Genomic DNA, 13,778 nt, shown 5'->3' with positions numbered 1-13,778 from the left:
CCCCTTAATCAAAATGTCACCAGAATCTTGTATGAAAAAGGAAAGACGATGAGGCAAACTATGACAAAAGCATAATATTCAGACCAATGTAGATCCCACTAGAGTAAAAGAAACTAAACACAGGTGTGAAAATAGGCCAGGGCTGTGACAATGGTATAAAGAAAATTGACGGCAACCTAGGATGCCAACCTTTTAAATGTGCAATTGACATATATAGGAAGTGGTTAAAATTAAGCAAGAACATAATATACATACCTATATTTTTACACATTTTCTAGAAGCTTTAAAAGGAAAATAGATAAATTGGAATGTGGGCCAGCATATAAGGATATATAACTACCAATTTGGTAGTAGGAGGAAAACCAACCGTTTACAATGCCAAGTTACACATAGACTACAGAAATGTCCAGCTTGGGCTGATAGGTAAGTATGCTGTTATACGTATAAGAGCCAACATACATAGAATAAACAGAATTTTTGAAGGAGAGAGCACTAAAACTTTTGTGAGTACAAAGATATCATTTAAAAAATGTAAAATGTGTTAACAAGTTAGTAGTCTATGTCTACTTTACAGAAAACTTGACCAGAAAACACAATTTTTCTCCCAAAATAGAAATTAGGCAATGTTATAATTTTGGAGGTTTTTACTTATCTACAAATAAATTCGTAAAACATTTCATTGAGAACAAATATAGAATTGAGATTTGCATAAAACAAATGGCTACTTCATATAATGAAGTTTCTATGAATGTAAATAAAAGAATATGATTTTCAGAGGACAGAAATATCCAAAGGAACTACTGCGTAACAGTAATTACATTTTGCATACTAGCTTAAGCAAGAAAACTAGAATCATCAATCACTTAATTATTCACTTTTAGGTGAAAGAGTGATGATAAAATGTAGATGCTGCTGTTTTTTAAACATACCTTTACAAGTTAAAAGCCTACAAGAATACCTTTTAAAATCACTTAAAAAGATCAAAAATCAATGAAAACTACAATCGTTTGTTGAAAGAAATCAAAGAAGACAAAAATAAGTGGAAGGACACCTATGTTCATAGACTGGAAGAGCTAATATTGTTAAAATGTCCATGCTACCCAAAGCCATCTATAGATTCAACACAATCCCTATCAAAATCACAATGGCATTTTTCACAGAAATAGAAAAAGCAACCCTAAAACTCACATGAAACCACAACAGAGTCTGAACAGCCAAAGCAATCAAGAAAAAAACAAAGCTGGAGGCATCACACATCTTGATTTCAAACTATATTACAAAGCTGTAGTAATTAAAACAGTGTGGTACTGACATAAAAATAGACATATAGATCAATGCAACAAAACAGAGAACCCAGAATGTATGTAGAGGAAATACTTGAGACATGTAATTATGTTAAATGTGTGATAGTAAAAGGGTGTCAACATTCAGGGCAACATGGAAGCCATGTGTTGAAGACTCTTGTGCTTTCTCAGCTAAGTCTTGAATAACAACATAAAGGAGAGCTATACCACCAACCTGAAAAATCTCTCACAACTGTTAGAAGAGAAAGAAAATATTTATATAGTGCAAATGTGATAAAACTTTGGAATCTGTTTGTTACTGCAGCCTGGTATATCATAACTAAAAGGAAGAAATACCTTAACTGTGCCTGTGGAAGTAAGGTAAAACTTAAAGTTTTATTTGAGAATGACAAAGTAATATTTGAGAAAATTACTTGGGCCTTGGGAAATGAATGAGTTCTCTTTGTGGCAATGAAGGGAACAGAGATTCCAGGCAGAAGGAATAGCATGCCCAAGTGCCTATAGGCACAATGTGATGTGGGAATTGCAAGATGTATATAGATGGAACATGGGAAAATGAGAGAGACACAGAGAGAAAGTGATAAGAAAGGAGGCTGAAGAGTAGATAAGGACTAACTTTGAAGGGTCTTTTATGTATGTAAACAATTTAACTTTATCTTTTGGGTACTGAGAAAACAGTGAAGGTCTTTAAGCTGGGAAGTAAAACAATCAAGATAGTAGATGAGATATGTAACTAGAGGCACTAATGGTGAATAATTAAGTTTTGGTTGCATAGAGGATAGATCTTTTTAACTACTCCATCTTTAAGTTATAATGTCATAATCAAGATCAGAAATTTGTTAGAATTATACCCACTACTGAAAAGAAAACACATGCATATTCAAAAAGATCTTAAAAAGAAAGGTTTAGCATAGAGGCAGAAGAATTCAAACTCCAAGGTTTATTTAAAATGATATTCTTAACATTGGAGATGATCATATTAATCTGAATAAGGCTTTTCCCCCCAAATTCCTAATATTTTGAAAATTCCATAATTACTGAATATTAGACTTCTGGCTTTCAGGAATATTAAAAGCCTCAGTTAGCACTGTACATACAAAGAGGCTGACAGAACAAAATATAAAGTTTATTTCATCTCTCAAATTGTATAAAGTATATTATATAATAATAGTGTCTGTGTCAGATATAGAAATCCTAACATTGATATTTGGATCATTCACAACATTAAATTATTCTTTTTAAAGTTATTTCTTTTATGTCTAAAATAGCATTTAAGTGAGTGCAGTAGATTCCATTTCTGTTTAATATTATAGCTAGCCACAAATGTCAAAAAATTGAGTTACCTGTCTATAGAGAACAACTCTTTATTTATAGCATAAATTGGCAGAAATGTTAGATTGTAATAGTACATAAATACTTTTCCATAGTGTAAGGGCACAATAAAAGCTTTTATTAAGATTTAGGGAACTCAGTATAAATATAAAAGCATGGAAATGTCATAAATTCAGAAATTACGAAGATGAACTGAGGATAACTTTTTCCACTTCAAATTATGGCCTTGTTTGACAAGCTCATGACAAATTAATCTTTTGCTTCAGAAACTCCAGGTTTTTCAAATTATCATATCACTAAAGAATATTATACCACCAGGATAACTGCAAAACAGAAGCCATTTCATACTTTTACAGTCTCTCTGACAAAGAGAGAGAGAGAGAGAGAGAGATAGTTCTCCCCTAATCACAAAGACAAGGGAATTTCTAAGATATGACAGGTATCATTCACTAATCACAATACACCTTCATCTTTTGAAAGACTGAGTCCTTATAATCCATAGAAATTACCAAGATGTGTAATATGGCTTTCATTCAGATTTATCACAGCTATAAAGAAAAATATTACTAAAGATTTTGATAACATATCTTCCAGCACAGTGGTAAGAGAAGATGCCTTTAAAGGATTTCTCTTAAAAAATGAAGCAATGAGGGGCGCCTGGGTGGCGCAGTCGGTTAGGCGTCCGACTTCAGCCAGTTCACGATCTCGCGGTCCGTGAGTTCGAGCCCCGCGTCAGGCTCTGGGCTGATGGCTCAGAGCCTGGAGCCTGTTTCCGATTCTGTGTCTCCCTCTCTCTGCCCCTCCCCCATTCATGCTCTGTCTCTCTCTGTCCCAAAAATAAATAAACGTTGAAAAAAAAAATTAAAAAAAAAAAATGAAGCAATGAGGGTGAAGGGAAGATGGCGGCGTAGGAGGATGCTGGGCTCACCGCGCGTCCTGCTGATCACTTAGATTCCACCTACACCTGCCTATATAACCCAGAAAACCGCCAGAGGATTAGCAGAACGGAGTCACCAGACCCAAGCGCAGACGAGAGGCCCACAGAAGAGGATAGGAAGGGGGGCGAGGCGGTGCGCGCTCCACGGACTGGCGGGAGGGAGCCGCGGCGGAGGGGCGACTCGCCGGCCAAGCAGAGCCCCCGAGTCCGGCTTGCAAAAGCAGAGGGGCCTGACGGACTGTGTTCCGACAGCAAGCGCGACTTAGCGTCTGGGAGGTCATAAGATAACAGCTCTGCTCAGAAAGCGGGAAGGCTGGAGTACAAAGGGAGGGAGAGCTGCGGAGCCCTCGGAGGACAGAGCTCAGTTTGGCGGGGAACAAAGGCGCTCGCCAGCGCCATCTCCCCCGCCCATCCCCCAGCCAAAATCCCAAAGGGAACCGGTTCCTGCCAGGGAAATTACTCGCTCCGCACAAACACCCAACTCTGTGCTTCTGCGGAGCCAAACCTACGGCAGCGGATCTGACTCCCTCCGGCTGCCACAGGGCCCCTCCTGAAGTGGATCACCTAAGGAGAAGCGAGCTAAGCCTGCCTCTCCTGCCCCCGTGCACCTTGCCTACCCACCCCAGCTAATACGCCAGATCCCCAGCATCACAAGCCTGGCAGTGTGCAAGTAGCCCAGACGGGCCACGCCACCCCACAGTGAATCCCGCCCCTAGGAGAGGGGAAGAGAAGGCACACACCAGTCTGACTGTGGCCCCAGCGGTGGGCTGGGGGCAGACATCAGGACTGACTGCGGCCCCGCCCACCAACTCCAGTTATACACCACAGCACAGGGGAAGTGCCCTGCAGGTCCTCACCACACCAGGGACTATCCAAAATGACCAAGCGGAAGAATTCCCCTCAGGAGAATCTCCAGGAAATAACAACAGCTAATGAGCTGATCAAAAAGGATTTAAATAATATAAAGAAAGTGAATTTAGAATAATAGTCATAAAATTAATCGCTGGGCTGGAAAACAGTATACAGGACAGCAGAGAATCTCTTGCTACAGAGATCAAGGGACTAAGGAACAGTCACGAGGAGCTGAAAAACACTTTAAATGAAATGCAAAACAAAATGCAAACCACGACGGCTCGGATGGAAGAGACAGAGGAGAGAATAGGTGAACTAGAAGATAAAGTTATGGAAAAAGAGGAAGCTGAGAAAAAGAGAGATAAAAAAATCCAGGAGTATGAGGGGAAAATTAGAGAACTAAGTGATACACTAAAAAGAAATAATATACGCATAATTGGTATTCCAGAGGAGGAAGAGAGAGGGAAAGGTGCTGAAGGGGTACTTGAAGAAATAATAGCTGAGAACTTCCCTGAACTGAGGAAGGAAAAAGGCATTGAAATCCAAGAGGCACAGAGAACTCCCTTCAGACGTAACTTGAATCGATCTTCTGCACGACATATCATAGTGAAACTGGCAAAATACAAGGATAAAGAGAAAATTCTGAAAGCAGCAAGGGGTAAACGTGCCCTCACATATAAAGGGAGACCTATAAGACTCATGACTGATCTCTCTTTTGAAACTTGGCAGGCCAGAAAGAATTGGCACGAGATTTTCAGTGTGCTAGACAGAAAAAATATGCAGCCGAGAATCCTTTATCCAGCAAGTCTGTCATTTAGAATAGAAGGAGAGATAAAGGTCTTCCCAAACAAACAAAAACTGAAGGAATTTGTCACCACTAAACCAGCCCTACAAGAGATCCTAAGGGGGACCCTGTGAGACAAAGTACCAGAGACATCACTACAAGCATAAAACATGCAGACATCACAATGACTCTAAACCCGTATCTTTCTATAATAACACTGAATGTAAACGGATTAAATGCGCCAACCAAAAGACATAGGGTATCAGAATGGATAAAAAAAAACAAGACCCATCTATTTGCTGTCTACAAGAGACTCATTTTAGTCCTGAGGACACCTTTAGATTCAGAGTGAGGGGATGGAGAATTATTTATCATGCTACTGGAAGCCAAAAGAAAGCTGGAGTAGCCATACTTATATCAGACAAACTAGACTTTAAATTAAAGGCTGTAACAAGAGATGAAGAAGGACATTATATAATAGTTACAGGGTCTATCCATCAGGAAGAGCTAACAATTATAAATGTCTATGCGCCAAATACCGGAGCCCCCAAGTATATAAAACAATTACTCATAAACAGAAGCAACCTTATTGATAAGAATGTGGTAATTGCAGGGGACTTTAACACCCCACTTACAGAAATGGATAGATCATCTAGACACACGGTCAGTGAAGAAACAAGGGCCCTGAATGAGACATTGGATCAGATGGACTTGACAGATATATTTAGAACTCTGCATCGCAAAGCAACAGAATATACTTTCTTCTCGAGTGAACATGGAACATTCTCCAAGATAGATCATATACTGGGTCACAAAACAGCCCTTCATAAGTTTACAAGAATTGAAATTATACCATGCATACTTTCAGACCACAATGCTATGAAGCTTGAAATCAACCACAGGAAAAAGTCTGGAAAACCTCCAAAAGCGTGGAGGTTAAAGAACACCCTACTAACGAATGAGTGGGTCAACCAGGCAATTAGAGAAGAAATCAAAAAATATATGGAAACAAACGAAAATGAAAATACAACAATCCAAACGCTTTGGGACGCAGCGAAGGCAGTCCTGAGAGGAAAATACATTGCAATCCAGGCCTATCTCAAGAAACAAGAAAAATCGCAAATACAAAATCTAACAGCACACCTAAAGGAAATAGAAGCAGAACAGCAAAGGCAGCCTAAACCCAGCAGAAGAAGAGAAATCATAAAGATCAGAGCAGAAATAAACAATATAGAATCTAAAAAAACTGTAGAGCAGATCAACGAAACCAAGAGTTGGTTTTTTGAAAAAATTAACAAAATTGACAAACCGCTAGCCAGGCTTCTCAAAAAGAAAAGGGAGATGACCCAAATAGATAATACCATGAATGAAAATGCAATTATTACAACCAATCCCTCAGAGATACAAACAATTATCAGGGAATACTATGAAAAATTATATGCCAACAAATTGGACAACCTGGAAGAAATGGACAAATTCCTGAACACCCACACTCTTCCAAAACTCAATCAGGAGGAAATAGAAAGCTTGAACAGTCCCATAACCAGCGAAGAAATTGAATTGGTTATCAAAAATCTCCCAACAAATAAGAGTCCAGGACCAGATGGCTTCCAAGGGGAGTTCTACCAGACGTTTAAAGCAGAGATAATACCTATCCTTCTCAAGCTATTCCAAGAAATAGAAAGGGAAGGAAAACTTCCAGACTCATTCTATGAAGCCAGTATTACTTTAAGTCCTAAACCAGACAGAGACCCAGTAAAAAAAGAGAACTACAGACCAATATCCCTGATGAATATGGATGCAAAAATTCTCAATAAGATACTAGCAAATCGAATTCAACAGCATATAAAAAGAATTATTCACCATGATCAAGTGGGATTCATTCCTGGGATACAGGCCTGGTTCAACACTCGCAAATCAATCAACGTGATACATTACATTAACAAAAAAAAAGAGAAGAACCATATGATCCTGTCAATCGATGCAGAAAAGGCCTTTGACAAAATCCAGCACCCTTTCTTAATAAAAACCCTTGAGAAAGTCGGGATAGAAGGAACATACTTAAAGATCATAAAAGCCATTTATGAAAAGCCCACAGCTAACATCATCCTCAACGGGGAAAAACTGAGAGCTTTTTCCCTGAGATCAGGAACATGACAGGGATGCCCACTCTCACCGTTGTTGTTTAACATAGTGCTGGAAGTTCTAGCATCAGCAATCAGACAACAAAAGGAAATCAAAGGCATCAAAATGGGCAAAGATGAAGTCAAGCTTTCGCTTTTTGCAGATGACATGATATTATACATGGAAAATCCGATAGACTCCACCAAAAGTCTGCTAGAACTGATCCATGAATTTAGCAAAGTTGCAGGATACAAAATCAATGTACAGAAATCAGTTGCATTCTTATACACTAACAACGAAGCAACAGAAAGACAAATAAAGAAACTGATCCCATTCACAATTGCCCCAAGAAGCATAAAATACCTAGGAATAAATCTAACCAAAGATGTAAAGGATCTGTATGCTGAAAACTATAGAAAGCTTATGAAGGTAATTGAAGAAGATTTAAAGAAATGGAAAGACATTCCCTGCTCATGGATTGGAAAAATAAATATTGTCAAAATGTCAATACTACCCAAAGCTATCTACACATTCAATGCAATCCCAATCAAAATTGCACCAGCATTCTTCTCGAAACTAGAACAAGCAATCCTAAAATTCATATGGAACCACAAAAGGCCCCGAATAGCCAAAGGAATTTTGAAGAAGAAGACCAAAGCAGGAGGCATCACAATCCCAGACTTCAGCCTCTACTACAAAGCTGTCATCATCAAGACAGCATGGTATTGGCACAAAAACAGACACACAGACCAATGGAATAGAATAGAAACCCCAGAACTAGACCCACAAACGTATGGCCAACTCATCTTTGACAAAGCAGGAAAGAACATCCAATGGAAAAAAGACAGCCTCTTTAACAAATGGTGCTGGGAGAACTGGACAGCAACATGCAGAAGGTTGAAACTAGACCACTTTCTCACACCATTTACAAAAATAAACTCAAAATGGATAAAGGACCTAAATGTGAGACAGGAAACCATCAAAACCTTAGAGGAGAAAGCAGGAAAAGACCTCTCTGACCTCAGCCGTAGCAATCTCTTACTCGACACATCCCCAAAGGCAAGGGAATTAAAAGCAAAAGTGAATTACTGGGACCTTATGAAGATAAAAAGCTTCTGCACAGCAAAGGAAACAACCAACAAAACTAAAAGGCAACCAACGGAATGGGAAAAGATATTTGCAAATAACATATCGGACAAAGGGCTAGTATCTAAAATCTATAAAGAGCTCACCAAACTCCACACCCGAAAAACAAATAACCCAGTGAAGAAATGGGCAGAAAACATGAATAGACACTTCTCTAAAGAAGACATCCGGGGCGCCTGGGTGGCTCAGTCGGTTAGGATTCCGACTTCGGCTCAGGTCACGATCTCACGGTCCGTGAGTTCGAGCCCCGCGTCAGGCTCTGGGCTGATGGCTCAGAGCCTGGAGCCTGCTTCCGATTCTGTGTCTCCCTCTCTCTCTGCCCCTCCCCCGTTCATGCTCTGTCTCTCTCTGTCTCAAAAATAAATAAAAAACATTAAAAAAAAATTAAAAAAAAAAAAAAGAAGACATCCGGATGGCCAACAGGCACATGAAAAGATGTTCAGCGTCGCTCCTTATCAGGGAAATACAAATCAAAACCACACTCAGGTATCACCTCACGCCAGTCAGAGTGGCCAAAATGAACAAATCAGGAGACTATAGATGCTGGAGAGGATGTGGAGAAACGGGAACCCTCTTGCACTGTTGGTGGGAATGCAAATTGGTGCAGCCGCTCTGGAAAGCAGTGTGGAGGTTCCTCAGAAAAGTAAAAATAGACCTACCCTATGACCCAGCAATAGCACTGCTAGGAATTTATCCAAGGGATACAGGAGTACTGATGCATAGGGGCACTTGTACCCCAATGTTCATAGCAGCACTGTCAACAATAGCCAAATTATGGAAATAGCCTAAATGTCCATCAACTGATGAATGGATAAAGAAATTGTGGTTTATATACACAATGGAATACTACGTGGCAATGAGAAAAAATGAAATATGGCCTTTTGTAGCAACGTGGATGGAACTGGAGAGTGTAATGCTAAGTGAAATAAGCCATACAGAGAAAGACAGATACCATATGGTTTTACTCTTATGTGGATCCTGAGAAACTTAACAGGAACCCATGGGGGAGGGGAAGGAAAAAAAAAAAGAGGTTAGAATGGGAGAGAGCCAAAGCATAAGAGACTGTTAAAAACTGAGAACAAACTGAGGGTTGATGGGGGGTGGGAGGGAGGGGAGGGTGGGTGATGGGTATTGAGGAGGGCACCTTTTGGGATGAGCACTGGGTGTTGTATGGAAACCAATTTGTCAATAAATTTCATATATATAAAAAAATTAGGAAAAAAAATAATAAAGTATAGAAGTCCAAGTGAAAAAAAAATGAAGCAATGAATAATATCAAAAGATTGAAAAATTATCTTTTGTAATCTCTTTTTCAAGTAGAAAGGAAATAAAGTTGATAGTAATGATTATAAGATAATGTATTTGCTTTTAATTATTGACATGTTGTTTCTAGTCCTTCAGGATCAACTGTATTATTAATGGTGACTACCCTAAAAGGAAACTAAGTGTTCAGACCAAAAAATAGTAGAATGTATTTTTGTTGTACACAAAATATACGAGAATATAAAACTACGGTCTTTTCTGTTTTCTCAAAAGGTTTCATTTTAGCAACAAAACAGAATATGTGCCCAGAATGACCCTCCATCTGAAAACAACAAAAATAATTCATCAAATATTTTCAGTGCCTCTTATGCTCTGGCAGAAGGTGAGGAATAGTTTGGCCAAGTATTAAAAAAATATGGTTTCTGTGTATAGAATTGTTGAATCACTATATTGTCCACATGAAATTAATATAGCACTGTATGTTAACTATACTGGAATTAAAATTTTAAAAACTTAAAAAACATATGGCTTCCCAGAAAGTTAAGTAGAACACTGAAGCTTTCATCTTGATAATACCAAATTGGGTGGAATTAAGCATTACTTTTTTACATATTTAAAGGGCACAGGGAACAGAAGACAAAGCCCAGGGCCTCCTCAGGTGTGGAATTAAACAAAACGTCCTTATACAAATCTTGAATCCCCAATTTCTGAGGTCATTTAAGAGTAATCTAAAAATAAATCTGTCTTTTCAATAATGAAAAGGAATATATTGCCTGTCTTGGAGCTGAATGATGATGGAAAAATAGAAGAAAATACAGGGGGGGGGGACACCTTATGTATAAAGAAGGAGGGATAAAAATTATAAGAATTATTGGAGCCTTGGAGCTGAATGATGATGGAAAAATAGAGGAAAATATAGAGGGGGGAAGCACCTTATGTATAAAGAAGGAGGGATAAGAAGAGATAAGAGTTTCCCTTCAGAAACCATGCAGTAAGAAGAAAGTGATTTAAAATACTAAAGTGCTAGGGGCGCCTGGGTGGCTCAGTGGGCTCAGGTCATGATCTCGCAGTCTGTAAGTTCGAGCCCTGTGTTGGGCTCTGCTGACACCTCAGAGTCTGGACCCTGCTTCGGATTCTGTGTCTCCCTCTCTCTCTGCCCCTCTCCCGCTAGTGCTCTATCTCTCTCTCTCTGTCAAAAATAAAGAAAACATTTTTTAAAAATGTTATAAATACTAAAGTGCTAAAAGAAATAAATCATCAACCCAGGATTCTGTGCCCAATGAAATGATTATTCAAAAGTGAAAGAGTAGGGGCACCTGGCTGGCTCAGTTGGTAGAATGTGCAACTCTTGATCTCAGGGTTGTGAGTTCGAGCCCAATGTTGTGTGCAAAGATTACTTAAAAATAAAATCTCTTTTAAAAAAGCAAAAGAGTGGGGCACCTGGGTGGCTCAGTCAGTTAAGTGTCTGACTTTGGCTCAGGTCATGATCTCGCAGTTCATGAGTTCGAGCCCCGCGTCGGGCTCTGTGCTGACAGCTCAGAACCTGGAGCCTGCTTTGGATTCTGTGTCTCCCTCTCTCTCTGCACCTCCCAGACTCATGCTCTGTCTCTGAAAAGTAAATAAATAAACAGTTGAAAAAAAAAGAAGCAGCAGAGCGCCTGGGTGGCTCAGTAGGTTGAGCATCTGACTTCAGCTCAGGTCATGATCTCACGGTCTGTGAGTTTGAGCCCCACGTCGGGCTCTCTGCTGACAGCTCAGAGCCTGGAACCTGCTTCAGATTCTGTGTTTTCCCCTCTCTCTGTCCCTCCTCCATTCACACTCTATCTTTCTCTCAAAAATAAATAAACATTAAAAATTTTTTTAAAGTGAAAGAGTAATACATTCTCAGACAAAAATTGAGGGAATTTGTTGCTACTAGATCTGCCTTGGAGAAATGATTTTAAAAGTTCTTCAGGAAGAACAAAAATCATATAAATCAGAAACTCAGATCTACGTGAAGAAAGGAAAAACATCAGAGCAGCATTAGGAATAAAGGTAAAATAAAACCTTTTATTTCTCTTATGGTTAATCAATCTAACAAGTAACACTTTGTTCAAAATATTAGCAACAATATACTCAGTTATATAGCTTATAGATAAATGAAATGAATGATAACAATGCTATGAGGGACAGGAAGGAGAAAATGGGAATACTTTGTTATAAGGTATTTGTACTCTGCATGTAATAGCAGACTATTATTTGAAAGTAGACTTGAATTAGTTGTAAATGTATTTTGCAAAAGAATGGACAACCACTAGAAAGTAAAAGAGGAATGCAATTGATATGCTAAGAACAGAGAAAAAATGAAATCAGTCAAAATACTCAAAACCAGAGAAGACAGAAAAAGAGTGGGAGACCAAAAAAATAACAAAGAACAAGGGCAAGTAATAGAAAACAATAACAAATGTGGTTGATGCAAATTCAACTATAATGATAATCACTGTTAATCAATAGATTAAATATACCAGTTAAAGACAGAAATTGTCAAAATGGATCAAAAAACAAGACTCAACTATATTGTCTACAAAAAGACACTTTAAATGTGAAGACATATATAGATTAAAAGTAAAGGGACAGAGAAAGATACAGCATGCTAAAAGTAAACAAAAGAAAGTCAGAGTAGCTTTATTAATATCAGACAAAGCAGACTTCAGAGCAAGGAAAATTATTAAAGATAAAGAAGGGCATTACATAATGATAAAAGTTCAACTCTCCAGGAAGAGATAGCAATCCTTAATGTGTGTGCAACTAACAACAGTGTCTAAATATGTAAGGCAAAAACTGAGAGAACTTCAAGGAGAAATCGATGAATCCACTAGTATAGCTGGACCACCAACTACTTGGCCCCTCTGGCCAAAGTTATCCATGACAACTTTAGCATCATGGAGGGACTCATGACCACAGTCTATGCTATCACTACCACCCAAAAGGTTGTGGATGGCCACTCTGGAAAGCTGTGGTGTGATGGCTGATGGGCTGCCCACAACATTATCCCTGCTTGTACTGGTACTGTCAAGGCTGTGAGCAAGGTTATTTCTGAGCTGAATCAGAAACTTACTGGTATGGCCTTACATGTCCCCATCCCCAGTGTGTCAGTCATAGATCCAACCTGCTGCCTGGAGAAAGCTGCCAAATACAATGACATAAAAAATATGGTGAAGCAGGCACCAGAGGCCCCCCTCGAGGGCATCCTAGGCTACAATGAGGACCAAGTTATCTCCTGTGACTTTAACAGTGACACCCACTCTTACACCTCTGATGCTAGGGCTGGTATTGCTCTCAATGACCTCTTAGTCTAGCTCATTTCCTGGTACTACAGTGAATTTGGCTACAGCAACCAGGTGATGGACCTTATGGTCCACATGGCCTCCAAGGAGTAAGAGCCCCCTGAAATACCAGCCCCAGTGAGAGCATAAGAGGAAGAGAGAATCTCTCAGCTACTGAAGAGTCCTTGCCCCAACTCATCCCTCAACACACTGAGAATCCCCAACCTCAATAAAGTTTCAATCCCAGAACTCCTGTAGAAAGGGAGAAACTTAGGGAGCCCAACTTTGTCATGTACTATCAATAAAGTGCACTGTACCCAGCCAAAAAAAGAAAAAGCATTTGATAAAATCCAACACGATTCATTATAGAAACTCTTAGCAAAGTATGAGTCAAGAGGAACTTCCTTGACATGATAAAGAACATCTACCAACAACCAATAGATGACATCTTCTCTAATGGTAAGAAACTAGATGGTTTTCCCCTAAAATCAGAAACAAAGTCAGGCTGCCCATCTCACCATTCAACATCATTCCTATTCAACATCATACTGAAAGTACTAGATAATGCAATATGGCAAGAAAAGGAATACAGGTCGGGAAGGAAGAAATAAAACTGTCTTTGTACACAGATGATATGATTGTGTTGAAAAACCCAAAGAATCAACCAAAAGGCTCCTGACCAAGAAGCAACTATAGCAAGGTTACAAGGATAAAACACAAAAGGCACAAAT

General features: G+C 39.1%; 1 pseudogene; it reads left to right on the top strand.

Moving 5' to 3' along the window:
- The window catches only part of LOC115506853, a 75,245-nt pseudogene extending 62,059 nt beyond the window's left edge, over positions 1-13,186 (top strand).
- The last annotated feature ends 592 nt before the right edge of the window (positions 13,187-13,778 follow it).

The sequence above is a fragment of the Lynx canadensis genome, chromosome X, assembly GCF_007474595.2.
Source record: "Lynx canadensis isolate LIC74 chromosome X, mLynCan4.pri.v2, whole genome shotgun sequence".
NCBI lineage: Eukaryota > Metazoa > Chordata > Mammalia > Carnivora > Felidae > Lynx > Lynx canadensis.
This window is presented reverse-complemented; position numbering and strand designations above follow the sequence as displayed.